This window comes from Globicephala melas, chromosome 1, assembly GCF_963455315.2.
Source record: "Globicephala melas chromosome 1, mGloMel1.2, whole genome shotgun sequence".
Lineage (NCBI taxonomy): Eukaryota > Metazoa > Chordata > Mammalia > Artiodactyla > Delphinidae > Globicephala > Globicephala melas.
In genome coordinates this window covers 29,951,633-29,979,056 of record NC_083314.1, presented here as the reverse complement: position 1 = coordinate 29,979,056, position 27,424 = coordinate 29,951,633, and the positions used below count along the sequence as shown (strand labels likewise).

At 39.5% G+C, this 27,424-nt stretch overlaps 1 protein-coding gene and 1 long non-coding RNA gene across 13 annotated transcripts in view; both read right to left on the bottom strand.

Annotated features, from left to right (window-relative positions):
* Nucleotides 1-27,424, bottom strand: part of RGS7 (regulator of G protein signaling 7) — a 606,659-nt gene that overhangs the window by 542,132 nt on the left and 37,103 nt on the right. The window lies entirely within an intron of this gene.
* Nucleotides 14,667-27,424, bottom strand: part of LOC132598275 (uncharacterized) — a 38,696-nt gene continuing 25,938 nt past the window's right edge. The window contains exon 2 of the long non-coding RNA XR_009566300.1: nt 14,667-15,558. This is a non-coding gene — a long non-coding RNA (uncharacterized lncRNA). The remainder of the gene's footprint in view (nt 15,559-27,424) is intronic.

Genomic DNA, 27,424 nt, shown 5'->3' with positions numbered 1-27,424 from the left:
TATGTGATATTAATATAGTCACTCATTGTTTCCTTTAATTAGTATTTGTATAAATTTATTTTTCTTTCACTTTCTGTTAATTATTATGTTTGAAGTCAGTTCCTTATAGACAGCATATAGCTCAGTCATGTTTTTAAATCCACTCTGCCAAGCTCTCTAATTTTATTGGTGTACTATGCCATTTATTTTTAATGTAATGATTGATATGTTAGGTCTTAAGTCTGCCTTTGTAATTTTTTCTATTCCCTCTGTTTTTCATGTTTTCTTTTTCCTGCCTTCCTGTGGATTATTTGAACATTTTATAGAATTTCATTTTGATATCTTTTTAAGTGAATATCCATGTATAACTTTTTTATTTGTTGCTTTAAGGTTTTACATTATAGATACGTAACTTATCAAAACCTACTTGGGTGGTTGTTGACACTTGCGTGTCATTATTTTACCAATTGAGTGATATATAGAAAACTTAACTCCCTTTATGTACCTTTACCCTCTCTTCTTTATAATATAATTGCCTTAAATACTTCATTCACATACATTTAAAGTCACATCAGACAGTGTTGTAGTTTTCCCTTCAACTGCCAAACATAATGTAGAAAGCTCAAAAGGAGAAGAAAAAACTACATATTTACCCATACTTTCACTTACCATGTTCTTTGTTCCTTCCTGATGTTCTAAGATTCCTTCTTTTATAATTTATTTTCTGTTTAGAGATCTTCCTTTAGCCATTCTTTTAGGGTAGGTCTGCTGGCAATAAATTCTGTTTTCCTTCAACTGAGAATGACTTGACTTCCCCTTCATTCCTGAAGGATATTTTTGCTGGATAGTGGGTTCTGGGTTGAAAATTATTTTCTTTCAGCACTTGAAAAATAATATGTCACTTCCTTCTAGCTTCCAATGTTTCTGATGAAAATTTTATTTTATTTTTTTTTGCCCCATAGATTAAAATGACATTTTTTCTGGCAGCTTTTAAGATTTTTTTATTTTAGTTTAATTTGCAGAAGTTTAATTATGGTGTGTCCTTGCATGAATTTCTTTGGGTTTATTCTGGGTGTTCATTCATTCACAGTTTCTTGAATCTATAGGTGTATATCTTTTGCCAAATTTGGGAAGTTCTCATCTAGTATTTCTTTGATCACCTTTTCAGCCCACCCTCGTTCTCCTCTCCTTTCAGAACTTTGATGACCCACATATTAAATTTTTTGGTATAATTCTACAGGTCCTGAGTCTGTTCATTCTGTTTCAGTTTATTTTCTGTTTTTCAGATTGTGTCATTTCTGTTGTTCTATCTTCCAGTTCATTGACTCTTTCATCTATCACCTGCATTCTGCTGTTGAGCCCATTCACTGAGCTTTCTATTTTAGTTATTACATTATTCAGTTCTAAATTTTCCAGTTAGTTTTTTTCTTTAATATCTTCGATTTCTCTGCTGAGGCTTTTCATTTTTTCATTTGTTTCAAGTGTGCTCATATTGCTCACGAAGTATTCTTATCATTCTTATGGCTGCTTTAAAATCTTTGTCAGATAATTCTAACATTTCTGTCATCTTGATGATGGTAGCTATTGATTTTTTTCTTTTTGTTTAGTTTGGGATCTTCCTGGTCCTCAGTATGGTTCATGATTTTCAACTGAAACACAGCATTTTTGTCACATGTTAGGAGACTCTGGATCTTATGTTCTCTGACACTGCTCTGGCAGGGTATTGGGGAGGGTGCTACCTCATTATTGCCAGATGAAGTTCAGTTTTGTCACTTGGCTTCCACTGACACCTGGGAGTGGAGGGCGCTCCCTGTCACTCTTTGTCATGGGTGGTATTTCTAGCTCTGACACCACAATGAGGATATTCTCATTACCCCTGGGTAATGGTGAAAGTCCTGACTCTCCATTAAGCCTCCTCTGACACCACCTCAGAGGAAAAGAGAGGGTTTACCTCATTACTGTCCAGGCTACCCATATTGTTTCCACTGACCATGGTGTGGGATGGGGGAGACAGTCTTGATACTAACAACAAGGAATGAAAGTCCCAACCCCTACTTGATCTTCTCTGGCACCACCGTGATGAAGGTGTTGGGTACCTCATTACAGCTTTGTGAGAGAAAATGTCTAGTCTCCCCACCAAGCCTTTGCTGGTATGGGTGGTGGTGGGGCCACAGTTTTTTCTGTGGTGTTTGGCTAGAGTGGAACTGTTATTACCTAAAAGTATCTGTCTTTCTGAGTTGCCCTTTTCCTGGTCCCTCAACTAGAGAGATCAGGTTTTTGTGGCGTTTTTTTCTCGTCTGTGCCCATTGGAATTTCTGGGTTGCTGCCTTCTTCTACTCCAAGTCTGGGATATGAAGCAAAAAGATTACCCAGAGAACTCATTAGCGGTATCATTCCTCATGTTCCAAAGTCCCTAGCTAGTCTAACTTCTTATCTCCTCCTTTCATAGTCTTCTTACATTTGTTTGTATATAGTGTCCAGGACTTTTCATTGTACTTAGAGGATCTAGTAGGGAAAGGTATGTCTACTTCACCTTCTTGGAGACAGAAGTCTGTCCTAGGTATTTTACATCTAATCTTCATAATATCCTCTGAAGTAAAGTTATTATCATCTCCATTTTACACACAAAGAAACTGATTCAAAAAGATATTAAGTAGCCTGTCTAAGGTCACACAGCTAAAAGTGGCAGAGCCAGGTTTCACACCCAAGAAGTGTGTCTCCAGAGTCAGTGCTTTCAAACAGTGTACTAAAACTCCTCTCAGGTAATAAATTTTCTTACCAATAAGGAAGCTCCTTATTGGTCTTGATTGACCTCTTCCTGCCGGGCTGGACTCCTGACTATTTCACAGTAGCTAGGAGTGCCCTCTGTGGAATGTGGTCCTCAAGGTTACAGCCCCAACCTTTCCCCAGCCCTCACCCACAAACATACACCAAATCTAAAAGGTTCAAGTCTCTTAGAATAAAGATTATCAATCATATTCCTTATTTTTGAAACTCTATCATAAGAGTTAATAATAACCTGAAAATGATAATTGTAAATGTAATCATAATCCTTTTGTTTATTGATCATATCCTTTTGAATTCAAAACTTTTTGTTTTCTACCAACTTTTTATTGCATTATCTTCAAGGAAATCATTCTTTCCAAGTCCCTTTTTGAGGTCACTTCCATTCTCTCTACCTTCATCTCCAGTCATACCCATTCCATCCCAGAAAACCTCAACAATTCTATTACCTTCTCCCATACCTAAGGTCATGGCAGTGCTGAGACAGAAAGAGCCTTAGGGATCTTTTCATAGGTGATAAGGCAATGAAGTGACTTGGACAATGTTATGCTACTTCTTAGTGGTAAAACTAAGATCAGAATACAGATTCTCCATTCAGTCCAGTTTGTTTTACACTGACTCCCTTCATCAGCTCTAATACAGGAGAATGAAATTGTTTCCTATTATTTTATATATGATGCGTCCTTTCCTTCCATCCAAACCTAATTCCGAAACACCATCAGGAAGAATTCCCACTGTAATTTTAAAAGGGGGGATGAAGAGACGATGGTATTATCCTATTAGCAAGTCTGAATATACAGACTATCTGCTGGTTCAATCGAATAGAGAGTATATCAAACCTGCCTCACCAGGAATCAGTCTGATTCAACCTCTGAGTTTCTTCTCCTTCTCTCCATCTAGTCCAAACAGAGATCCTTCTATCAGGTCTTTTCAGCTTCCTGAATAAAAGCCAGCCCCCTGCGGCTTGCTGCTACCAGCCTGACTATTGCTATCTTCCAAAAGTCTCTAGTTATGCCACATTGTTCAAGAAAGAGTAATATCATTAAAGTGACTTCACAGTCCCATAAACATGCCACTTGAAGCCCTCTTCTTCTGTTTGGTAACCTATACACCACCCACCACAATTGACAAATGGCATCTAGATTTCAGTGCTTAATTCCTGCAAAGACTCCAACCATTGGAGAGCCTTCAAAATATAGATCCCTGTATGTCATGATAAAATAACCTGACCTTAAAGCTCAAAATACATCTGACTACAGTATTTTTTTAAAGCCACTGGACGGTGACACACACGGTTGACATCACTAAATTATTCTAAACAAAATTATTCTGATCAATGCTAAGAGAAGTCATGATGTGTCCAGGGACTTATCACAAAAGGAGTGGTTTCCGCCCATTAACATAAAGATTACAGTGAAGACAGAACCCTTTCTCTCTGGGCACAAAGGATACATGGCAATGAGGTCACTAGTACAGTGTATGACCTGTAAGTCGCTGGCTCTAGTTTCTCCGATTCTATTTTTCTGTAATACAGAAGTGTTCTGCATCATATAATGATCTTAGGCAAAGGAAGATTCTTCTGGTTCTCCTCATTTCTATAGATACCTATAAACATCTACTATACATATGACAGATGAACTTCTCCCATATAAACATCACATGCATTGCCAGAAATCAGGTTTCTGCCCTGTTCTAAAGGAAGTAACAGTCAGGCTTGGACATCTGTGGTGGCCAGATTTTCTGATCGAAAAAAAAATCAAGATACATGACATAGGACAAGTCATTTGAAAGTCGAACTCTTCTAGAAAACTAGGGGCACCTCGTTGCAGATCAATTAACATTTTACTTGATGTAGAAACTTATGAGAAATAATGAAAATTTCCACAGCACAGAAACTGTGAAGTTTTGGCAACGAGAAAAAATGAACATCAACAGATCATACAATTTATGTGACCAAGCACCTGATATTTTATTACCCGTGAAGTTTTCACACATGTGAAAACTGGGCTAAGAGAGGTAAAGCAATGCTTGAGATCACATGGCTAGAGATGAGAAGATTCAGGATTTGAGTCCAGGTTTGTTCTGCTCCAAAGCTCCTGTTCTCATTCATGTATCTAGTTCAGGCTTCATCTCTGAGCAGGTGAGGAGACCAGCATGCCAGTTACTTGTCCTCTGAGAAGGCTTTTCAGGAAGCCTTACGAAGTGTACAGTGGATCCTCCTTCCAACTCCATTTGAATCTGTTATGAATGTGCTGAAGTGCCTGTGGGGCAGTGATGTAAAGGAAGGGAAACTTCTCTCTGATCTGTAGACTCCTCAGATGGGAAACTGCATTGCTGCAGACATCAAGGTTATCTGCCATCAAGAGGAGTAAGATAAGTAAAAAGGCCTACTTCCATTTTCAAACTGAGGGCTCCTGACAATTACAATATCCTGTAAAGGAATAAATCCATTTCTGGAAAGTCCTGAAAATTCTCTTCATGGCACCCTGCCCAAAGCCTCTCTCAAGAAATTGAGGACCTGCAGGATAGGATTCCTCCCCAACCTCTGGAACTCAGGTTCCACGTCTGATTGGTGGTTCTGGCCCCTGTAGCCTCTCCATCCTAACCTCTAGCTACTCAGCAGGAAATACGCCTTTCTGGAGCACAATTACCACTACCACAAGGATGCCTTCCAGTGACTGCACTGTTCTGATATTAGACGCCAGCCAAAACCAAAGCAACCTGCCTGCTTTAGTAACTGTATAAATCCACTCAACTTCTGCAAATGCCCAGACCATTCTTTGTTGTTGTTTTTGTTGTATAAGGCTTAATATGCAAGGCAAGTAATGACACCAATTCTTCCCTCAGTAAGGGGTGCTGGTCTCAGAGCAGCCCCATATCCAAGACAATGCAAGTCAAACTTTCCATGAGATACTAAGCACATAAGCCCTTCATGGTCTAGCTCCTGCCCCTCTGTCAGCCTCAGCATCTAAGTCTCCTTCTCCAGTCAATTCAAACTAATTGCAGGTCCCTAAATACATCATCCTTTCCTTAACTCTGCAGTATTCTTTGCATAAATTTTTTCCTCTTTCTGCCCTGTGGACCTTCTTCATCTAGTAAATGTCCACTCATACTTCAAAATTTAGTCCCATTGTCTAGTTGTCAGGAAATACTCCCTGATTTACAAGCTTGATTTATTTGTCCTCTATATTCCCCTAATAGCCTTTCCAGGCTTCCATCATAATACTCACCATGTTGCATAGTAACATCTAGTAACCCTCCTCAACAATTAGATTCTATGCAACAACTCATTCAGTTTTTCTCATTCAATTTTATAGTTCCAGATTCCACGACACAGTAGTTGTTAAGTGCCTAGTAAAAGGTGCACTTATCTCATTCATTGACTGAACAAATATTTATGGAGTAACCACAAAGCATATTTAAAAAGCACCTGGGTTCCTGAGCACTTATTCTAAATTAAGGAAGCTTTCATCACACCTCACTGTCTCAGGTGCATCAGAGATCAAACAGACTCTCAAACAATCTGCCTGGGGGTAGACGGGGAATGGTGTCGGGAGGAGGAAGGAGTTGGGTCATGACTGTGCCTGCTGTTACTGAAGTGAGAAGAGGAGCAATGGAGGCAAGGCAGAGCACAGGGGCGCTCTCCACGGCTCTGCCCAGTGCACTCACATTGAAAGTAGGTGGTGCTATCACTTATTCAAGCTCAGCAGGAATCCTCTGTGGAGAAATTTCTTATCTCACCAAGGGAGATATCATTAGAATATATGCAAAAGTTAAAACAGCCCTGTATTTTCCATCTCAGTGTTTTTATGTTCTAGTTAGTTGCATACACATGTGAAAATCTCCCTTTAAAATCAAATGCCACAGCAGAAAGTAGGGTTCACATGTACAAGTGTTTGTAAATGAGAAGTATGTATTTTAGGGAGTGCATATGTAATAATGTCTCACCCAGAGCTGCTACAGGCAAGATGATCAAAAGGAAAATAGCACTAGCTGATGCCAAATGTGCGATTTACATGATTTGAAAATAAAGTGGCATTCCAAAGAACGTGTGCAAATTTCCCTCAGACACAATCCACTAGCCAACAGATTAAAATTTTAAGATACATGAATAACTTCTCTAACAAAAGCTTACTAAAAGGTAGCACTGACTTAGAAAATTAGCATGGTTACGTGAACTCCAAATATCCAAATATCTCTCTAATCATCCGCTATCTCAGGGTGCAAAATAAAAACCCTTTGTTTCATTTTTTTATTTATGCAAAGTAGAAAGGAAATTTTGGTCTATTCTCATTTCAAGTTAGGTTGATTGATTGATTAAAAAAAAAACCAGAATGAACTCTGTACTCAATTGCACATTAACTAAACACCTCAGCATACGTTTATAAAAAGTAGGGGGTGTGGAAGGGTGACAAAGAGGCTTTACAATTGATTTGATCTGGATTTGGATACCAGTTTTGTCACTTTATAGTTGTGTGAGTCTGGATAAATTATATAAATTCTCCAAAGCTCGGTTTTCTCAACTGTCAATGGAGAATGAGTGTAGACATTTCATGGGTTGACTAGATGGATTATAAACTTACTTACAAACACATGTATATGTGAGCACTACTTTCTAATGTGACATTGGCACTTAAAGGATATCTGCATGTATGCGTGCAATTAATCAGTATAATGGAAGTATAAAATGGCACAGGTGAAGTATCATGCGCCTGACTTAGTGAGCCACAAGCACTCATGTTTGGTTTCCACTCACCCCACCTCCTTCCCAGATTTCTATTGAGAACATGGCAAGGTAAAATAAAGCGCCTCTCTGTCCTTAACGAATTTAGACTGGTAAAGGGGATTAAATGTACACAGATTATGCCAAATGAGATATACACTTTGAGAGCAGAATAATCCAAGTATTATGAGAACACAAGGGAGGAAGACAGTGAGCCAAGGTCCCCTGGACATCAGGATCAGTTCATGTAAAGGCCATTTTAGATGGGCCTCGTAGAATTGTGGGTGCTTTTGATGTGTGGCTTATAGTTCGTAAATCTAGCAACTGAAATAACGTTAACACAGAAGAAGAAGCTTAAGCAGATGGTTGTCTGATAAAGAACCCTGAGGAATTTCCACTGGTCACTAACTTGTAGAGCTGACCTGAGGATTGCTACTAGCCAGAACATGGTTTACCACCTAAAATGGGACAGTGCTACCAGCCTAAGGGGAGATCAGACATTCCTTATTCTTCTAATTCCAGCCCAGAGAATACTCAGTGTCCCAACCAAAGCACAAGGAGCACTCCTTCTACAGTGCAATCAGTGAGAGAAATTATGTCTTGGCCTCTACTTTAATCCATACTATTTTTTCCACAGCTTTCTATACAAACCAATTCCTTAAAACAAGAAGAGAGGGTGTAAAAGGGATCATTTAAGAAATAGGGCTTCCCTGGTGGCGCAGTGGTTGAGATTCCGCCTGCCGATGCAGGGGACATGGGTTCGTGCCCTGATCCGGGAAGATCCCACATGCCGCGGAGTGGCTGGGCCCGTGAGTCATGGCCACTGAGCCTGCGCGTCCGGAGCCTGTGCTCCACAACGGGAGAGGCCACAACAGTGAGAGGCCCGGGTACAGCAAAAAAGAAAAGAAAAAAAAAAAAAGAAAGAAAGAAAGCACTCCCTGGAAACGGGTATGACCCCAAAAAGTAAAATGCTACAGGATGGTGAAGTGCCACTTCACCATCCTGGTAAAATGCTACTTGTATAGTGAAGTTTGAAGAGCCCTAGTAGCAAAGGGACAACAGGGCTGTGGATTTTCATGTACTTTGTCCATTTATTAGTCCATCAGAGAGACAAATAGTGAGGATAGAAGAGGATCCCATTAATCCAACGGAACAGTACAGGACTTAGAAACTCCTCATAGCACAACCAGTCCAGGTTATGGGTCTGAGAAGATGCTATCAGCAATCAAGCCAAGAGTGGGTGGATTATGTACAAGCCATTGCCCCTGCTTACAGCCAAATGCTTAATCTACCCTGAACACTCCTCACCCCAGGGAAAATAAAGGGCAACAGAGAGAAGAAAGGGAGGGCAGAAGGAAATAAACCATGTGTCCTAAAGAAACAGTATAGGGATAATCATCTTAAAAATTCAACAGAAAACTATGCCTCTTTAAAATTATTTACTACACAAACCAGTAGATTTTGAATAAGTTACAGTACATCCATATGATAAAATATTTTGCAGACATTACACGTTCTCAAATAACATTTAATGCACCAGAAAATGCTTACAACGTAATTCGAAGTAAAAAGAGCTGATGTAAAACCTGTACATACAGTGTTTATCAATATCCCTAAACTAAATGTGTGGTAAATGTATATCAATGAAAATAAAGTTAAATAATATAATAGTTCTTACATCTGAGTGATGTGACTATGCAAGAATTTTAATTCCTTTCTCATATTTTCCTACTGTCTTCCAAAATTTCTGTGAGGTTACTTTCATGATTTAAAATTTGTTATATAAGAAAAATAGTTACATTTACAAATGTAAAGGTAACAAAGGTTGAGGGAAAGAGTCTTCAAAGCAAAGGGGAAATGTCAGCAAGGACAAGTCAGTAAGAAAACATAACCCATTTCCTACGCAGCCAGAGCAGTGGTGTGTGGGTGCAAACAGCCGTGTTGAGGCAGAAAACAGGGAATAGGGTCAGACGACCACACTTATGAATAGAGATTTTCTTCTGTCCACAGGGCATATTTTGAATATCAGGAAAGGCTAAGTTGGAGCTGTGTTTGTGGAACTCCAGCAAGTAGCATCCTGAATCAATCAGAGGTGAAAGACTATGCTAGGAGTCCAAGTGTCAGGCAGTGACAGCTGTGGCCTCAGTGACAAAGGTGAGGATGAGGTAGATCCAAGTGTCGGGTTATAAAACTACTCAACCAATGCTTGGATACAAATGGCCTGGGAGAGGAGAGGATTGAAGATAGCCTCAAAGACTCAATTCTGGGTGGTTAGTTAGAGATCCATATTATTCACAAAAATTGAGGTAGGAGTATGAGTTTATTTTGAACAAGTTGAGTTTAAAGTGTCCACAGAGTATCTTGAGAAGATTCTAACTGGGAGTTAGAAATGTGAATTTGCAACTGGAGAGAGAATCCTGGGCTGGTAATGAGGGTTCAGGAATCATCTGTATAGACATGAGAGGTGGTCGGATAATAGAGGAGGAGACAGGGAGATGAAGAGCAGAAAGAGAGAGAGGAGAAGGGCGAAGGGGCACATAAAGAGTCAGACAGAGGAGATAGGCAACAACGTTGTAGGATCACACTTCGGAAGCTAAGAGGAGAAGGAGGCACTGACTGAGCCAGGAAAAACAAACAGAAAGGTGATCCCTTATTTCAGTACCACGGGAAAGGAGCTGAGAATGCTGAGTCACCCTAAATGGTAAGCGCTGTACAAAGTTCCATCAGACTGAACTCTGAGAAATGGCTGCTGGAAATGGTGATTAGGGGGTCAAGTGACATAAAAATGTTTTCAAGTGAAAAATTAAAAATAAAGGCAACTTGTCTCAGAATAGACATTTCTCCGCAGTAACTGTCATGTTAAAAACACACCTGGAGTGCCATACCCTAAGCATCACGTCATTTCTGCCTCATGCAAATGAGCTGGAGACATTCATCTCTGAAGTGCTACCAGCTTGAGGCCATCACCACAGCAACCAACAGAATAACTGTTGTTTTTTAACTCTGCCCATCACTAACTACATGCCAGCTTTTGAAATGCATAGAAATGAAGTTGTTCTTTCAGACACTGTTGCATGGGACTTAGCCTGGTTGCAGGTGTCTGTGAACACTGCCTGACTTAGGATATTTTCTATAATAACTGTAATGATAAAATCTGCCATGCAGTTTGGTAGCAGTCAGGAGAGACAAATTAACTCCTAGCTTTGTGGACTAAAATATATATATATTTATCAATTCAAATTGGCTTTATTTTAATTAGTTGTTTCTTAAGACACAGTTTTAGCAGTTCCTTAATCAAACTGACACTTTTCCTTAATATTAAAGAGGAAATTTTTTACACCTAATACATCCCTGTAAAAGCAAACCAAAAGCTGAGTCTTGCTTATGTCTCTCCTTGCCCCCAAGGGCCAGCCTGGGAAAAGGACAAGAATCAGCTGTTCAGTCTATTCTCTTTTTCACATAAATTGATTCTTCTTTTGTTCATTTCTATGAGCCAAGGTAGATAATATTTAAAATTGTTTGAATCTATGTTACCTATCTAATTATTGTTAATAATAATACTAAAATAACAAACAAAACATGCTTGAGAAGCAGCCCAGGGTAACTGAGAGTTGAAGATCCATGTACTAAATTTCTTACAATTATTAGACAGATTCAGAAGAAAAGTACCATTAATGCAGTGGAGAACTCCCATAAATCCCAACTGTCTGAATATGACCTTATAGCATGCAAAATCTCCAGTCTTCAACATACACAGTGATAGGCTGAATGACCACTGAGCAGAGCTACGGAAGAATACTTCCAAGTATCAACTGGTTGTTTAGATTAGACCTGTGTTTCCCAAGCTTATATTTGCATCCCAACCTTCACAATTTTTGCTATAACTATGACCCTCTTGTACTATTACTTAAGTTTTCCTTAAATCAACACTTTTTAAGTGAGCGTCTTTCAAAGTAATAACACAATTGGCCTTATAGTATAAACTGTAAACACTACCAGATAAAATAGAGTTTACCAAAAAACTGACATGACTCTGAGAATTCTGAATCTCAAAGATTCATTCCATTTTCAGCTTTAAAATTTTGTAGCACATTATTTCTTTGCTATCATTCAAATAGCTTATGTACCCATATCTCAATGAACCCCTTCCCAATGAAGCCCAATCTCAATGTGAAACATTTATGTAAAGGAAAATCAATTACAAATAATAGGATGATCTGTTATAACCAAAGAGCTTGTTAAGGCACAAGTCACACCATAGAGCTGAACGCCATTCATTCAACAAATTCAGCTGTGAAGAAGCAAATATGGACCCTACCCAACAGGCTGGGAGCAAGACCTAAAACAGGCAGGAGGGGCCCAGGAGGTGAAGGATGGCGTGAGGGAATTAAAAAATGTGAATCCCAGAGGAATGGCTTCTAGCTTGAGGTCTCAACTCTGACATGAAAGAGGAAAATACATACCAGCGTATCAGAACAGCTACAACCAAAGTTCTTTATTTCACTCCTTGTGAGATTATGTTACTTTAAAATGAAACATGAATTCTAGCATAATTTGTATTTTTCTTCAAGTCCCTGGCCCTCCAGGACTCCATCCAAAATTCAGATGTTAAAAAGGCAACTCTGTCTCTACACATATCCTCTCCCCTCCCTCAGCCCCATTGTTCAGCACTAAATGAGACTCTAGCTCCCAGGAACCTGTCAACCACCTTCAGTGGGGAATGAGTGAGTGTGTATGTGTCAGGACTGAGGAAGGCCTGAGAATAGCCATGGGTCTTGAGAAAGGGAGGAACGAGAAGGCCTTCTGTCAAACTTCCCATCTTCTACCAAATCTGCGCTCCTCCAGTCTTCCCCATCTCTCTCTTTTTTTTTTTTTTTTGCGGTACGCGGGCCTCTCACTGTTGTGGCCTCTCCCGTTGCGGAGCACGGGCTCCAGATGCGCAGGCCCAGCGGCCATGGCTCACGGGCCCAGCCACTCCGCGGCATGTGGGATCTTCCCGGACTGGGGCACGAACCCGTGTCCCCTGCATCGACAGGCAGACTCTCAACCACTGCGCCACCAGGGAAGCCCCCCCCCATCTCTCTTAATAGCAACTACACACCTCCAGTTGCTTGAGCCAAAAAACTCTGAGTCATCCTTGACTTGTTGCTTTCCTTCACATGCCCATCTATCAACAAACTCTCTTAGATCTACCTTACAAATATAGCCAGAATCCTTCTTCTCACCACCTCCACAGCCACCACTATGATCCAAAGCACCTTTACCTCCTGCATGGATTATTGCAACAACCTCCTAACTGGTCTCCCTGCTTCCAACTGTATCCCTTTCAGCCTATTACACAACAGCCAGAGTAAATCTGCTTATGTGTAAATCAGATCATGTCATTCCTTTCCTCAAAACTCCAGGGTCTTTCCATCTCCCTCGCAGTAACTAAGCCACAGTGTCCTTGAGGTAGCCCACACAGCCCCACACGGCCTGATCCCTGTCACATATTTGACCTTATCTCCTTTCCTCTCCCTACTGGTCCTACCCCTCCGGTCTACTCATCCTTCCCTGACCATTCCAGGCATCTTTTCTCTTCTAGGATCTTCCCTCTTGCTGCTCTTCCTGTTTGGACATTCTTCCCCCAATAGTGCCATCTCATTTCCTTTACATCTGTTCTCAAAGGTTAGCTTCTCAGCTAGGTTTTCCCCTGGCCACCTGACTTAAATGTTCAATTTGCCCACCAACACTCCATCTCTCTCCCTTATTTCTTCTACGGCACTCATCACCAACTAAAATGCTATATTTTACTTATTTCTCTTACTCATTGTCTCATGCCTTTAGAATGTGAACTCCATTAAGAAAGTGATTTTTGTGTCTTTAATGGACTGCACTAGCCCCAGAACCTAGAAAACTGTCTGGCCCATAGAATGTGTTCAATGAATGTTTATGGAATTAATTTGTAAAGAGAAGGATGGAAAGGACAGATAGATTATGAGAATCAATCCTTAGAAGGATAGCAGCACCATTTCAGAACCAGATTAAAATGAGTGGATTAAATTCAGAAAGAACACAACAAGAATGCCCTACCAATATAAGGTGTGAATTTTTGTAATGAGGTATAGGAATAGATAGTCAGCTTTCTTCATATCTGATTTGAATGTGGCTTTGATTATTCAGCTCTACCAGGAGAAAAGTCAGTAACAAACTCTGTGATCCTAAAAACCTCATTTCAGAAATTTAGGAATTCATTAGCAAGTAAGAATGATCCTGTCACCAGGGGCATCACCACCAGGTGAAAATTCAACAGTAGAATTGGCCAATACTAGGAAGAACTACATGGTAAAGCTTGAGCTGCTGTGAAGTCTATAAAAGGCATGGCTGAATTCTTGACATGTAAATAATTACAGTACTAAGCCACAGACAGCTTTTGACCTCATAAATCCTTAAATCCCCCATTAATCTGGACTTCAATAATGGGTTGATTTAAGGAGTTGCAGATTTTCAGTGTCCTAATCCTGAGATATAAGTGTACGAGGTAATGAGAATCCTTTTCTTTTTTTATAATTATATATATATATATATATATATTTTTTTTTTTTTTTTTTTTTTTTTTTTTGGCTGCATCTGGTCTTAGTTGCAGCACGCAGGATCTTTGTTGCAGCATGCGGGATCTTTTCGTTGTGGCACGTGGGCTTCTCTCCAGTTGTGGCGCAGGATCCAGGGCTCTATAATTGTTGCACGCAGGCTCCAGAGCACTCTCTGTAGTTTGTGGCATGCAGGCTCTCCAGTTGAGGTGCGCAGGCTCTGTTGTCTGTGGCATGCGGGATCTCTAGTTGAGGCACGCAAGCTCAGTAGTTGTGGCGTGCAGGCTTTGTTGCCCTGCGGCACGTGGGATCTTAGTTCCCTGACCAGGGATCTAACCCACATCCTCTGCATTGGAGGGCGGATTCTTTACCACTGGACCACCAGGGAAGTCCTCAAGAATCCTTTTCTAATGAACAGTATCAAAGAAAGTAAAATCAAGTGACTCGAAGTAGCATCTACTTCCATCTGAAAGTGTCCAATGAAATGGTGAAGGAACAACTGTAATATGTCGCAAAGTTTAAGTACTACAAGACCTAAATCAAACACTGAAACACAAGTGTGCTATTACTATAAATGGTAAAGCAATATATTAAAGATAGTCAACCAGAAAACCACCAAAATTATTTTATTAAAGGGAACTTGGGCAGCACAGAAAAATATTCAAGCCAAATCTCATTCATTTGCCATTGGATCTGCTACCAGTACATTAACTCACTCCCTTCAAAGGAGATGTTGGATGGACAGTGACTAATGGGACAAAGAAGAGGAATCACAAAGTAATTCAATATTACTCAAATCCAGATGATAAAGAAAGAAATATGACTCCTGATTGCAGATTACTAGGGAAGGCTAATATTAAATGGATAATTACAAAAATAATCACAAACCAGGAGAGGACCAGCATTTCAAGCCAATGTTAAGTAGCCTGTGTGAATACCCTGATCAGGGAGCTTGCTTTATGTTTGAAAAGTTGAAATAAGGTCAGTTAATCCAAGTAGAGTTGTTTGCCTTACTGACACCTACTCGTTCTTTTGGTCCCAGCTTAAATGTTACCACTTCAGGAAGATCTTGGCTCATCTCACCCCTCCGACTAAATCAGGTTTTTCCATATTCCCTAATGGCACCTTCTATTGTTTCTTCATAGCACTCAGCACAGTCATCTACACCCTTGTGTATTATTATGCTTAGGCTAAGTGGAAACCAAGACCCAACTTTAGAGAAAATTCTGGTAGACCAGAAGAAGTATCTCACAAATAGTTTTCCCCAAATAAGGCTTGTTATCTTCTATGTATGTTAAACACTAAGCAAATACTTGGTTGCACCAGTCAACAGGGAAACCATGTTAATTGGTAGTAGCAATACTGGTAAAGGTCAGTTCTCTCAAAGTCTCCAGGACTTCCATCATCTAATCTTCTGAGGAGATCACATAGCCATGGAGAAAGAATTTAGTGTCCATTGTTTTGATTCCGTTCACAACATTCTGGTGACCTTAGGATAACCTTCTAGAAAAGAAAAACAAATGTAATAAGGTCAACTGAGCTGTGCCCAAGGCTGGGGCATGTTTACCATCACATAAATCAGCAGATAAAGAACAAGAGGCTACAAAATTGCATCTCCAGGGGAGTCCAGAGCTGGTTCAGTGATCTCTGCTGACATGACAAGTACTTCTCACCCTTTAATTTTAATTCTAGTGTGTACAACCTTTTTTTTTTTTTTTTTTTTTTTTTGCCTGTGTTGGGTCTTCATTGCTGTGTGTGGGCTTTCTATAGCTGTGGCGAGCAGGGGCTACTCTTCATTGCGGTGTGCGGGCTTCTCATTGCAGTGGCTTCTCTTGTTGCAGAGCCCAGGCTCTAGGCACACAGGCTTCAGTAGTTGTAGCACAACTCAATACTGTAGCTCGCGGGCTCTAGAGTGCAGGCTCAGTAGCTGTGGCACACGGGCTTAGCTGCGCCGTGGCATGTGGGATCTTCCCAGACCAGGGCTTGAACCCGTGCCCCCTGCATTGGCAGGCGGATTCTTAACCACTGCACCACCAGGGAAGTCCCTAGTGTGTACAACCTTAAATCTAGGATTAGTCCCCAAGAAATGATAATATGTTTAAAGAGAAAGAAGGGCTAACTAACATGAGCTAATGCAGTTCTGAAGACTCTTGGAGCTTCCCTTTCTAAACTCTGACACTCCTAGGCTTGTTAATAGTCTCCATATTTTCCAGGAAAGTCAGTGTTTCAATTATTTTGTCTAGTTACTACACTGACCATTTCATGTATGTCACTTAGATGATAGGTACATATTTTTAGCTCAAAAAAAAAATACTACTATCTTAAGTTACTAGAATAAATGCTGAAAACTTATAAGCAAAGAAATGTTCTGAAGATGAGATATGAAAAAGCCAACTATCTTGAGCAACTCCAAAGACTTTTTTGGCAAATCTCTTTTCTGAGGACTTTGTATATAAATTCCATCATCAGCTTTGGCTGCTATGGCAACTGGAATATTTAGGAAATGATCTGAAACCAGCATCACTACACATACTGCATCTTTTGCAGGAAAACAGAAAAGACTATGAGATCTAATCCACTCTAATTTCGAAACACAGCTTTGATTTTCATTCCTAAAATCTATGCTCATATTTGCAAATCAATAAATAACAATCTAGTTCATTATGGAGCAGCCTTTCATTTTATTCCTTAACTAGTCACATTAAGGCATCACTTAGGTACTCTCCTCTCAGTTTTATTAGGCCTATCTTTTTTTTAAACAGACTTAATTTTTTACAGCAAAACGGAGCTAAAGATACAGAGTTCTCATATCCTGCTGCCCCCGTAACACACACAGAGCCTCCCCTATTATCAATCCCCCACCAGAGTGGTACATTTGTCACAATCCAATAAACTACACGGACACATCATAATCACCCAAAGTCCATAGTTTACATTAGGGTTACACTTTTGGTATTGTATATTCTATGAGTCCTGACAAATGTATAGTGACATGTAAATACCATTATAGGATCATATAGAGTAATTTCACTGCCCTAAGTATCCACTGTGCTCCACCTATTTATCCCTTCCTCACTGCTAATCCCCGCCAACCACTTGTCTTTTTACTGTTTCCATAGTTTTGCTTTTCCCAGAACGTTATATAGTTGGAATCATACAGTACGTAGCCTTTGCAGATTGGCTTCCTTCACTTTATAACATGCATTTAAGGTTCTTCCATGTCTTTTTATGTTTGACATCTCATTTCTTTTCAGTGCTGAATAATACTGCACTATCTGGTTATACCACAGTTTATCTATTCGCCTACTGGAGGATACCGTGGTTGCTTCCAACTTTTGACAATTTTAAATAATGTTGCTATTAATATCCATGCGAAGGTTTTTGTGTGGACACAGTTCCAATGTATTTGGATTAATAACAAAGAGTGACTGCTGGATTGTAGGAAAGAGTACGTTTAATTTCTTGAGAAACTGCCTAACTGTCTTCCAAAGTGACTACACCATTTTGCATTCCCACCAGCAATGAATGAGAGTTCCTGTTACTCCACATCCCCACCACCATTTGGTGTTGTCAGTGTTCTGGATTTCAATCATTCTGACAGGCCTGTAGTAGTATCTCATTGTTGTTTTAATTTGCATTTCCCCATCTTTTCATATGCTTATTTTCTAATAAGCCTTTCTCCTTTTACTCAATACCTGAGTGTCCCACTGAACGCTGTGCAACAGAATGAAAACCAAGCCCTCTAGTCATTAGTTGGCTGTGATTTAAGCAAAAAACCAACCATGGTTCTCACATTCTATACTGGAGTGCTCCTATTCCTGGGTCACTGAAATAGCTAATTTTGTTTGCTAGAGCAAAGAAATCGGTGCAGAAACGAAGAGTACTAAAAGGACTACACAATTCAATATAGCATTTAGATCCATGTACCCTAACTACATGTACGAAAAAAACATCAGACAAGTTTTTGAGCTCTCTGTTTGGACCATGCCATTAGGAAGTTCATCTAGAATTAACAGCGTTTGCTTGAAAGTCCAAAAAGTGAGGAGATTTCTTCTTCCTTGAAGTTCTTACAAGATGTTCCCCTGAATATTTGGGGATGATGGTTAAGGAGTGTCAAAGTTAATCTACCTAGATGAACAAGTACTGAAAAAAGCATATATCTAAGTATATGCTGCAAGATAATGGGGGAATAGTGGAGGTGGGGGAATTCTGGTTCAAGCAAATATTCTAGAATCTAAAAGATTCTAACTAAAAATTGTTTCAGCTCCTAACTAAAAATTGTAAACTCCCTAAAACAATGGCCAAGACATTTTGGAAGTAAACTAATCAAACTGTCATTCTTTTTCCTCTGGAAGCTTACTGATTCTGTTTTTAAGATACTTATTATAGTCTCTTAAAAGGTTTCTACCTCTGCACTTCTGGTGTAGAAACAAATTTATACTGAGCTTTTGAAGAGAATCTAAGATAATTTGTACTATTTTTATCAATATTAAAAAGTGTTTCCAGCAGTACCATCTTCCAAAAATATAATTTAAATGTTGTAGTCAGTGCAGGTAATATAATCAGAAGTGTCAAACAAGAGAAGAAAAATTCTGTGACATTCACAGATGTCACCTGCATCCACTCATTTTGTTCAATAAAAAATTATTTTGAGTAACCACTACATTCCAGGCACTATTCTAACTACTTAAATATGTAGTTTATATTGATTTAAATATGTAAATAATATTATGTGTTAGAAGATGATAAGTACTAGGCATCACAAGTACTAGGCTGGGGCTGTGGGCAGAATGGAGCATTCAATGGGGCCCTTATTAAGAAGATGGCATCTAAGCAAAGGCTTGAAGAAAGTGAAGGTGTGAGTTCTGTGGTCATCTGGGAGAAAGTATTCTGGGCAGAGACAGCAGCCAGTACAAAGGCCCAAAGGAGAAAGCAGGCTTAGCATACTGAAAGGCCAGCAGGGAGATCAACACCAGTGGAGCAGAGTGAAAGAAGAAGGTCAAGTGTAGGCCTCTCATGTTATAGTCAGGACTTTGGCATCTACTCAGAAAGGTAGTCCCTGGAGGATTTTCAGTAGAAGATGTGACTTACTTTTTAAAATCTTTCTATTTTAGAAAATGTAAATCATATGTAAAGTAGAGAAAAATGTATAAGAAACCCCAGTATATTTATGACTAAAATACTTTTTCATTTATACTCCCTACACACCCCCACCCCAGATCATTTTGAGGAAAACCTCAGACAACATGTCGTTTCAACTATATATATTTTAGTAGGCACTTCCAAAATATAGGCACTTTTTTTTTTTTTTTAACACCACTGCAATATAATTATCACCCCCAGTGTGGGCTGGAGCAGTTCATATATTGGCTTAGCCTGAAAGCATTGGCTTAGCCTGTGTGCATCTCTTCTCATTCAGGGATCTCTGACCTTGAAATCGGCCATAGGGGGAGTATATACTTCACGGAAATCAACAAACATGAAAATCAGGGCTTTTATTTCTGGAGATCCAACTGTTAAATATTTACCATCACACCTCTGATTCAAACTTGAAAAATTAACAATGCTTTTTTAATATCATCAGATGTCCAGTGAGTGGTCATAGTTCCTTGGTAAACTTACAATTTTTTTAGTTTGTGTGTTTGAATAAGAATCAAAATAAGATCCACACTTTGTAATTGTTGCTATCTCTTAAGTCTCTTTTAATCTATAGGGTCTCCAATATCCCTTTTTTTTTTTTTTTTTTGCAGTACGTGGGCCTCTCACTGTTGTGGCCTCTCCCGTTGCGGTGCACAGGCTCTGGACGCGCAGGCTCAGCGGCCATGGCTCACGGGCCCAGCCACTCCGCTGTGGGATCCACTCGGCATGTGGGATCTTCCCGGACCGGGGCACGAACCCGTGTCCGCTGCATCGGCAGGCAGACTCTCAACCACTGCGCCACCAGGGAAGCCCTCCAACATCTCTTTTTTTTCTTGCATTTATTTTTGCTCTTATTGAAAAAACTGGGTTGTTTATTCTGCAGAATTTGCCACAGTATGGATTTTGTTGATTGCAGGCCTATGGCTTCATGTAACATGTTCCTCTGTCTCCTATAAATTGGCAGTAAGATCAAGTGGCTTGTTCAGACTCAGGTTCTATTTTTTGTACAAAACTACTTCATAGGTGAAGGAAGAATATTTTTATCAGGAGGAACAGTAATGCAGGTTAAATTTTATTTTGTGGTGGTAACAGCCTACTGATAATCCTTTCAAAATGATAACAGTTTGCATTCTGTCACTTATCCTTCATTTATCATTTGAATATACCTATAAGAGAAATTTCCATTTGTCAACCATTTGGTGAATTTACATTTTAACAAGGTCACTCTGATTGCTGTGCAGAGAAAAGACCATAGAGGCAAGTGTGGAAGCAGAGATATGAGTTAGGTGTTTCACCCACCCAGGAGAGCCACAGTCATGGTTAAGGCCAGGGTGCAACCCTGGAAGTGATGAGAAGCATCAGATCCTAGATCTGTCTTGAAGTACATCCAACAAAAGTTATCAATGGATTGGAGTTGTTGTTTTTGCTATTTGCACATGGCCCAGGAGGTGCCTGATGATTAAAAGTTTGTAATCCGGCTGAGGCAGGAATTTGAGTTCTAGGTGCTACAAGCTGGATAGAAAAGCAAATGACTCAACAAGGGGTTGAGAGGGGATTGGGAGAAGTGCACATGGAGAAAAGAACTGACCATTCAGTTTTCCTGTATTAACGAAGTTCGGGTTGTATACATACTGCTAAATAAGGAGTTACTTTAAAATATATAGTTATTTACTTTTGAAAGATGGTAGGGGACATCAAAGATAGTTACAGTGCTGGCTTGAAAATAAAGTAAGAAATCATGTATCTGCCATGTGTGAGGTTTGAGAAGGTCCTGGGAATGTAGTGTCAAAGATTTATTTAACTGCACATTGTTATCAGTATCTTTTATTATTACCTGTATTTAGCTATGTCACGAATTAAAACACAGTGACTAATTGTAATATGTTGTAACCCTCTTGATCTGTCAAAAAAAAGTTGTCCCAATATCTAACAACCAAACTTTACAATAAACCTGATCTACTATATTATTTAAAGGTTTAAATTTTTCAGATCTTCTGTTTATGAGTGGTACAACTGCCTAATTTCTCTAAAGGTATTCTGTGTTTTCTCTGGTAGATTCTTTTTAGGAATTTTAAACTATTTTCGCTGGCTCATATCCTTTGCCAAGTTTTAATGAAGTAATTTACAAACATATTTTTTTCCCAGCATTTCTACCTCAGTGGCTAGCTTTCTCTTATTAAAAAAAAAAAAACAAACACATAACTAGAGAAACAGGCATTAATATGAAGCTGATGCTCAATCCTACAACATTTTCGATCTCAGTTTTTCTAGATCGAGTTCCACCAAAGTGATTCCCATGCTCTCACAGGCTCAGATAACAGCCATTCTTGCTAATGAGTGTGTCAGGATATTAGAGGGTGTGTTCAAAGAACCCAGAGTGGGCACTGTCCTCAAAGACATTTATTAAAAGAACAGAGTAATCTTATAACTGGATGGACTTCAAAGGCCTTCTCAAAAACTTCACTCTCCCCACTCTCTTCTTTATAGAAGGAAAAAGATGTAAAGGGGTGAAGTAACTTCCTCCAAGGTCTAACTAACCTGTAACTAACCAGTAGAAATGAAGTTGGAATAGTTTATGGTCTTGGAGCATGGAATTCAGATCAGAATAAAGAAAAGACATATTAGTATATTTTCTAAGTAACTACATGAAGACCTCCTAATCATTCTCTCTCTCTTCTGTCTCTCTCTCTCTCTCTCTCTCTCTCTCTCTCTCATACACACACACACACACACCTACCTCTAGAAGTCTACTTTGGAACAGAAGAGGTTAACTGGCAAAATAGTGTCATATGACTGATTATCCAGTGTTTCCTTTCATAGCACACTAACAACAAGGTAAGAAGGTAATGAGATGGTTTGTAAGGGAGAAAGGCTGTAAAAATGAAATCAAAGCCCTTGGCAGGCAAATTAGTATTTGGTCACCTGTTGAGTGTTTTTTGCTAAAACAGATTTTTATTGAAAGATTCTACTGTGTTTCTTGGGGTTTAGGTATTATTTTTTCATCTTCACTATAAATGTGACCATAGAAAAATGCTCTTCTTCCTGTCCAATCTCTATATGCAATCTATTGGATGAGTCATTTATAGGAACATTTTGAGAACATCCCAAACACTATGAGTGGACCCTGGAAGTGCATACTCTCCACTCCATCCTAATGAATTTAAACGTGGTTAAAGGAAAACTTACTAAATTCACTGACCTGCTAATAAGGCCACACTGAGAAAGATTCTAATGGAAACTGGCGTAACCAACTGCCAAAAGAGATAAATAACAAACGCACATTATATAAAAATAAACAAGACATTTGAGTACATCAATTATCTTGGTACTTCCCATTGAGTAAAGGCAGTGATCAGGGCTTTCAAATACATTTCTATTAACTCACCAATAGATCTCAACAAACTGCTAAGAGATTTAGTTATTCATTCAAACCAACTAAAAGAAATAGGTTTCCTTTAGAAAAGTAAAGTTCAGGTAAGGAGAAGATAAGAAGAGGATGCTGGTCATTGATTACTCATAATGTGGCAGGCCTTTTTCCAGGCCCTTTTCATAAGTCATATCAAGACATGAATGAATGTACACTGGAATAGAAATTCCCTAAGAGCAGGAGTCTTACTTGTTTTGTGTTTCTGTTGCGTCTCCCAGCATCTGCAGTGTCTGACACACATAGATGCTCAGTTAATATTCTTAAATGAATCACTGAATGAATGGAATGTCTTACCAAAGAAGTTGCTGACGCAAAGCTCCAGAGCATTCAGCGGGGGTCCCTGGTGAAAGTCTTACCTTCCCTTGACCTCAGGGTACAGATATAGATGGCAATAAGAATATGTGTTCAGTGAGAATTCCAGCTGTATGTTGATACTCAGCTTTTCACCTCACTCCAGTAATTTTTTTCACTCTTGTGATTTTCTGCTTAAAATGTGCAGATGGATGCACACACATCTTTATCTCTGCAAAATTAGGAATAACTTTCAACACAATGATCTTTATCCTTTTTCAAGGGCTGTTTCAGGCACTGATGCCATTGCAGTTGCTAGGGAGATGAGAATAATGAGGTGGGGAGGCACTGAGTGCTTTCTTTAGCCTGCAGCCCAGGGCACACTGACCAGAATAGAAAAACAATTCCAGTCCAGCCTCCCAATCAAATCCCTTACAGTCTACTGAATATAGAAGGAACTGTGATCCCATTTTGGTATTTAAAATAGGACCATCAAAATAACAGCTTAAAACAGCTATATTCTAATATTCCAGTTCTGTTTAACCGAAAACAAACCAACTTTATATTTTTACACTGATGTGGATCAAGCAACTGGATAAAGTATCACACTTTAAACATTTGCCCTGTAAGATAACAGCAACAAGCCTGTTAGGGGGTCAGAGCAAATTATTTTTATCAGCTGGTCTATTTCCTGAGAGACCTAGAAAGGATTGTGCTCATCTGTGTAAGTACTTCTAAGGGCTTGGGCTAGACAGTTGCTAAGTATTTTTAAAGTTTCTAACATAGCCTGGATATAAGTATCCGTAATCTAGTAGATTTGACCATGACTCTTGGCTGCTTTTTACAGCATGCTCTCCAGACTTATACATTGGTTCACACCACGGATACTTACAATGAGCACACTGTGTGGGTGTCCTCCGAGCTTAATGAACACGGAAATAGTCAGCAAAAGAGAGAAAGCCGGATTTATTAAAAGAAAACTAGCTAATGCAGATTTTTAAACTAAAAATGTTTGGAATTACTTATATACTGGTTCTTATAACATCAGGTCTCCTTTGTTTTACTCTCCATCATCCTCTCTAAACTGAGGACAGCCATCACCTATGTCAGAGTGGCATTAATGAGTACATGGACAAACAGTGGGCTCAAAACTGTTCATTTTATTTCACTTGCTTATCTTTCAATAATCTCTCCTATAAAATTCAAGGCATGAAAGCACCGAAATGAAAATGACAAGAATAAACAACCCAAGGAGTCCATAAGGAACAGGAATCACCCAATCATCTTAGTCATATTGCAGACTGTTGTAATTAAAGTTCATTATCGGGCTTCCCTGGTGGTGCAGTGGTTGAGAGTCCGCCTGCTGATGAAGGGGATGCAGGTTCGTGCCCCGGTCTGGGAAGATCCCACATGCCGCGGAGCGGCTGGGCCCGTGAGCCATGGCTGCTGAGCCTGCGCTCGGAGCCTGTGCTCCGCAACGGGAGAGGCCACAACAGTGAGAGGCCCGCGAACCGCAAAAAAAAAAAAGAAAACGAAAGTTCATTATCAAAAGAAATTATTCAAAAGTCACGGCATCTGGCATTAAAATTATAGACATCTGACATTTGCCACTGGAAACATAAGATTTCAGCAATAAACTCATACTTAGAAGCATTACTAGAATGCAAAAGTGACAAGGTCAGTATAATACCAAAGATCTGAGGAACGCTGTATTACAATGTTATACGTTACAGTGTCTTTTCCTATAGAAGATTCCTGATTCACTGAAAACTTAGGAAAACAATACAGATTGTGACATTTGATTGTCTGGCATAGGAGGCAAGGCAAAATGCAAATGTTAGAATTAATCTCAAATTACAATATTGTGCTTAATGTGATAATTAAAATAGCACATGATTCATGAGTCTCCATGATTGCATCAGTCTGACAGCTCACCATACAGTGCTCAGATTCTTATTATTTATTTTTTATTTTAAACATCTTTATTGGAGTATAATTGCTTTACAATGGTGTGTTAGTTTCTGCTTTATAACAAAGTGAATCAGTTATACATATACATATGTTCCCATATCTCTTGCGTCTCCCTCCCTCCCACCCTCCCTATCCCACCCCTCTAGGTGGTCACAAACCACCGAGCTGATCTCCCTGTGCTATGCGGCTGCTTCCCACTAGCTATCTATTTTACGTTTGGTAGTGTATAAAATAATCCATTTGTCACACTGGCACAAGTATCCTTGAGAATCCTAGTGAGAGGGGTTTTAATGCCACAGTCTCTGCTACTCACAAAAATATGCTAGCATTCCAGAGCAAGATAAGAGATGCATCAGCCCAAAAATGCCATTAATGCTGTCTTGTGAGTAATTCCATTACAAGTTAATAAGTCATATTTCCAAGGCACACAACATGTTTGCTTCTTCCTGAAGGTGGATTTTTTTCAAAGAACTTTCATCTTAAGGGAACAAGAAACCAATACTTGCAGTCATTCTTTTCTTTATGAAAAACGTCAAGAACTTGAGAAATTGACTCGTGGCAGCAAATACATCTTCTAATTTAGTCAAGTCAACCATTTTCCATTAAGTATATCTATCTTAAGAAACAGTGTAAATTAAGACCTGGATGAAGAAGCCGTGTGTGTGTGTATGTGTGTTGTGTGTGTGCATGTGTGTGTGTGATGAAAGACAAAGAGACAGTCAACACAGGAAGACAGGAATATGTTCTTTTCACCGATATACCGTCCCCTACAGTCAAGAAAACCCAGGACAAAATCATGACATCATAAAATTCCCAGGGAGCTAATGACTATCCATGAAAAGGAGCTTATAGGAGCAAATGATGGGTGAATCATCCTCCCTTAGCCTTTAAATGCCTCCCTCACTCAATTCAGATTTGCTCTCTTTCCTATTCTGCTGTTATGTGAAATTTTAAAATTCTTAACTTAATATTCTTGTATTGCTTTTTAAAATTCACTGCTCAATCAAAGGTATTCGGGCTTCCCTGGTGGCACAGTGGTTGAGAGTCCGCCTGCCGATGCAGGAGACACGGATTTGTGCCCCGGTCCAGGAAGATCCCACATGCCGCGGAGTGGCTGGGCCCGTGAGCCATGGCCGCTGAGCCTGCGCGTCCGGAGCCTGTGCTCCGCAGCAGGAGAGGCCACAGCAGTGAGAGGCCCGCGTACCACAAAAATAAATAAATAAAGGTATTCATTTGACTATCAGAAATATTTTTCCCACAGAGGGATATGGAATGCATATCTGCAAGACAGTGATCAAAGAAATGAGCCAGTATCCTCTCATCTTGGTCCTTGTAGTTGCTGAGGCAGAGAACTGAACTTATAGACAGAGGCTTGGATTTGACTATAGTTCTGACATTGATTTTTGACCCCTGACAAGGTTCTCAACCCTCTCTCATGTTTTGATTCTTCATTTATAAAGTATCTTACTCAAAGAATCATTATTAAAATAAAAAATTGGATAACAAAAATGGAACCTATAGATTGCAAAGTGTAACACAATTTTAAGGTATTATTATTACTAGACATTTTGCTAGTCCCTTTTGAAAACACAGCTAGTTCAGCTATAACACAACATAGGTGTTCCTAAAAATTATGCACTACAAAAAATTGGGCAATAGGGGCTTCCCTGGTGGCGCAGTGGTTAAGAATCCTCCTGCCAATGCAGGGGACACGAGTTCAAGCCTTGCTCTGGGAAGATCCCACATGCTGCAGACCAACTAAGCCCATGCGCCACAACGACGGAGTCTGCACTCTAGAGCCCGCGAGCCACAACTACTGAATCCCGCATGCCTACAGCCCATGCTCCACAACAAGAGAAGCCCAAACACCGCAGCGAAGAGTAGCCCCCGCTCACTGCAACTAGAGAAAGCCTGCACGCAGCAAGGAAGACCCAACGCAGCCAAAAATAAAATTAATTTAAAAATTAAATTAAAATAAATAAATAAATAATAAATCACAGAGCTTATGGAGGGAAAATGTAGTTAGAGACACAACACTCAAAACTTCATCTGTGGGAATGTAAATTGATACAGCCATTATGGAGAACAGTATGGAGGTTCCTTAAAAAACTGAAAAGAGAACTACCATATGACCCAGCAATCCCACTACTGGGCATATACCCGGAGAAAACCATAATTCAAAAAGATACATGCCTCTCAATTTCACTTCAGCACTATTTACAATAGCCAGGACATGGAAGCAACCTAAATGTCCATCAGGAGAAGAATGGATAAAGAAGATGTGGTACATATATACAGTGGAATAATGCTCAGCCATAAAAAGGAATGAAATTTGCAGAGACGTGGATGGACCAAGAGTTTGTCATACAGAGTAAAGTCAGAAAGAGTAAAATAAATATAGTATAGTATCGCTTATATGTGGAATCTAGAAAAATGATACAAATGAACTTATCTGCAAAGCAGAAACAGAGACACAGACGAAGAGAATGGATTTATAGATACTGGGGGTGAAGGGGGGATGGGATGAACTAGGAGATTGGG